The sequence below is a fragment of the Schistocerca serialis genome, chromosome 12, assembly GCF_023864345.2.
Source record: "Schistocerca serialis cubense isolate TAMUIC-IGC-003099 chromosome 12, iqSchSeri2.2, whole genome shotgun sequence".
Classification (NCBI taxonomy): domain Eukaryota; kingdom Metazoa; phylum Arthropoda; class Insecta; order Orthoptera; family Acrididae; genus Schistocerca; species Schistocerca serialis.
In genome coordinates, this window is record NC_064649.1 from 74509664 (window position 1) to 74513233 (window position 3570).

The 3570-nt window shown below is 49.6% G+C and overlaps 1 non-coding gene across 1 annotated transcript; it reads left to right on the top strand.

Annotated features, from left to right (window-relative positions):
* The first annotated feature begins 635 nt into the window (after window positions 1-635).
* Trnai-aau (transfer RNA isoleucine (anticodon AAU)) lies at window positions 636-709 on the top strand. The gene has a single exon. It is a non-coding gene; the product is annotated as a tRNA-Ile (tRNA).
* The last annotated feature ends 2861 nt before the right edge of the window (window positions 710-3570 follow it).

The window sequence follows — 3570 nt, forward strand, 5'->3', positions numbered from 1 at the left end:
GCAGTCGGTTACCTAGATGTGCTGGAGCTGCTCTCAGAGGCCAGTGAGGTATTGTAACCAGAATTACGTCAGCATTTCGCTGTCGCACAACGGAATATTCCATTTCGCAGAAGCAGTCCCAACATAGACGCTGCAGGAGTTGGGTGACTGACGTCGCGGTGTATCCCCACAGAAGCCGATATCGAATGCGCATTTATCCCGCGAGGCTTCCAAGGCGGGCAGGAAAACGATAGCGGCGAAGAAAAAAAGGGAATAAAAAAAAGGGCGAAAGAAATGCCTGTTCCCGGACCCATTCCGACGCTTTTATCCGGCACGCTGGGAAAAAAGGAACTTCTCGCCGGTAATTCTATGTGGAATCAATACGCGATATGAATACATGTATGCGTTCGGCATTTTTCATTTCTGCCTCCTCTGGCGTCAGCTGCCGTCGCCAGGTTACCTCTGGGAGGGGGAGGAGGGAGAGGGGGGTGGCTGACGGAGGGTACATCGGTCGCCACTCGCAGCTGACGCCATAACGACAGGAGTCAACATATGTCAGATTTAGTCACTTATAGCGGTTCTCTTATAAGATCACCCAAGAATTTAGGGGGCGGAGGCATGCTAGAGTTGTCTGTGTAGGTGTGCAAGGCCACTGTGACAGGGTGGTGTAGTGGTTAGCGCATCTGCCTAATGAGCAGGAGACCTGGGTTCGAATCCCGGCCGTGGTACAAATTTTCATTCATGTCTTCAGTCCGCATACACACATCACAGATGTTTGAAACTTAAAAAGGTCTATGGAAGTAAATAGTTTCATTTGAGGAAAGTATCTGTGAGCTTCAGGCAGGATCCCCGTGTCGTTCGATGTTGAGGGGCTATACCAATACAGTTGGAGGGCCCATGCCATGTTGTTCGAATTTACGGGGTAACGTCGAGTGGGCTTACAGGATCCACACCGTGGTTCAGGTCGAAAAAAATCGATTTTCGGTTTTCATCATATTTCAATAGATTAAGGTTTTATTTAAGTACTCTGAAAAGGATTTTGGTGAAAAAAATTTTTTCGAGCATTTAAAGAGCATTTTCCTACCACATGTTTTATGTGCCTCGCCCACTTTTCTGTCACCCACTGTCAACCCACCCACTGTCAAGTCTAAGCCATATGGAGATGCCATTATTAGCAAAATAGAATGTGTAGGCCATGCTCAAAAACGATTCGGAACAAGGCTGAGAAAATTAACTGTTTATATGAGAGAAAAAAATTAGAAGGTGGAAAATTGTTGACCGGACAGGGTCGGCTAACTAAAACTGAAATAGAAAACTTGCAGGTATAGTATGGGCAGGCAATTAGGAGAAATAAAGAAAATCTGGATGCAATGAAGAGAGATGTTTGGGCCATATTCTTCCATAAGTCCTCTACTGATGATAAGCCATGTCATGGATTGTGTCCATCGGGAGAAAATTCGTGGTGCAAAAACAATAGCTCTCAGGCAACTGGAGAATCTTATTCTCACCAGCATTCTCTTCCTGCTGCTATTATTATAGCAATTAAACCTATTTTTAGAGACTTGGCTCATCCTGACCTTCTAAGGAAATGTCTGCATGGGCAGACACAGAACCCAAATGAATGTTTCAACACCATAATTTGGAACCGCCTTCCTAAAACTGTACTTGTAGGCATCCTTACAATGAAACTGGGAGTTCATGATGCTGTTATTACATTCAATTGTGGCAATATTAGAAAGTGTTGGGTACTGAAAAAGCTGGAAATTACTCCTGGTGAAAATATGATCACTGGGCTGCAACATTGCGATAAAATGAGGATAGCATCTAATATGGCCAAGAAAGCAAGACAAACGTACAGGAAGGTGAAAAAGAAGCTGGAAGACCTGCTAGAAGCCAAAGAAGGGCCATCATATGCAGCAGGATAGTTTTAATTAACTGTAAGATCTCCCGCAAACTACACTCCTGGAAATGGAAAAAAGAACACATTGACACCGGTGTGTCAGACCCACCATACTTGCTCCGGACACTGCGAGAGGGCTGTACAAGCAATGATCACACGCACGGCACAGCGGACACACCAGGAACCGCGGTGTTGGCCGTCGAATGGCGCTAGCTGCGCAGCATTTGTGCACCGCCGCCGTCAGTGTCAGCCAGTTTGCCGTGGCATACGGAGCTCCATCGCAGTCTTTAACACTGGTAGCATGCCGCGACAGCGTGGACGTGAACCGTATGTGCAGTTGACGGACTTTGAGCGAGGGCGTATAGTGGGCATGCGGGAGGCCGGGTGGACGTACCGCCGAATTGCTCAACACGTGGGGCGTGAGGTCTCCACAGTACATCGATTTTGTCGCCAGTGGTCGGCGGAAGGTGCACGTGCCCGTCGACCTGGGACCGGACCGCAGCGACGCACGGATGCACGCCAAGACCGTAGGATCTTACGCAGTGCCGTAGGGGACCGCACCGCCACTTCCCAGCTAATTAGGGACACTGTTGCTCCTGGGGTATCGGCGAGGACCATTCGCAACCGTCTCCATGAAGCTGGGCTACGGTCCCGCACACCGTTAGGCCGTCTTCCGCTCACGCCCCAACATCGTGCAGCCCGCCTCCAGTGGTGTCGCGACAGGCGTGAATGGAGGGACGAATGGAGACGTGTCGTCTTCAGCGATGAGAGTCGCTTCTGCCTTGGTGCCAATGATGGTCGTATGCGTGTTTGGCGCCGTGCAGGTGAGCGCCACAATCAGGACTGCATACGACCGAGGCACACAGGGCCAACACCCGGCATCATGGTGTGGGGAGCGATCTCCTACACTGGCCGTACACCACTGGTGATCGTCGAGGGGACACTGAATAGTGCACGGAACATCCAAACCGTCATCGAACCCATCGTTCTACCATTCCTAGACCGGCAAGGGAACTTGCTGTTCCAACAGGACCATGCACGTCCGCATGTATCCCGTGCCACCCAACGTGCTCTAGAAGGTGTAAGTCAACTACCCTGGCCAGCAAGATCTCCGGATCTGTCCCCCATTGAGCATGTTTGGGACTGGATGAAGCGTCGTCTCACGCGGTCTGCACGTCCAGCACGAACGCTGGTCCAACTGAGGCGCCAGGTGGAAATGGCATGGCAAGCCGTTCCACAGGACTACATCCAGCATCTCTACTATCGTCTCCATGGGAGAATAGCAGCCTGCATTGCTGCGAAAGGTGGATATACACTGTACTAGTGCCGACATTGTGCATGCTCTGTTGCCTGTGTCTATGTGCCTGTGGTTCTGTCAGTGTGATCATGTGATGTATCTGACCCCAGGAATGTGTCAATAAAGTTTCCCCTTCCTGGGACAATGAATTCACGGTGTTCTTATTTCAATTTCCAGGAGTGTATATAGTAAATACAAGAACAGTTAGCTACGAGTGTTACATAGTTTGCAACAGCAAAGAGTTGGAGCCGTTTACCTAGTTAGCAGGTGAGTCACCGAATGCGGTTCTTTGACCCAGTGGCAAAGTGCTAGACTATAAATCCAACGATCTGGGGATCGATCCCAGGTCTATCCCACGATTTCCATCTGTCATTTACCACTTCTTTCACCTTTA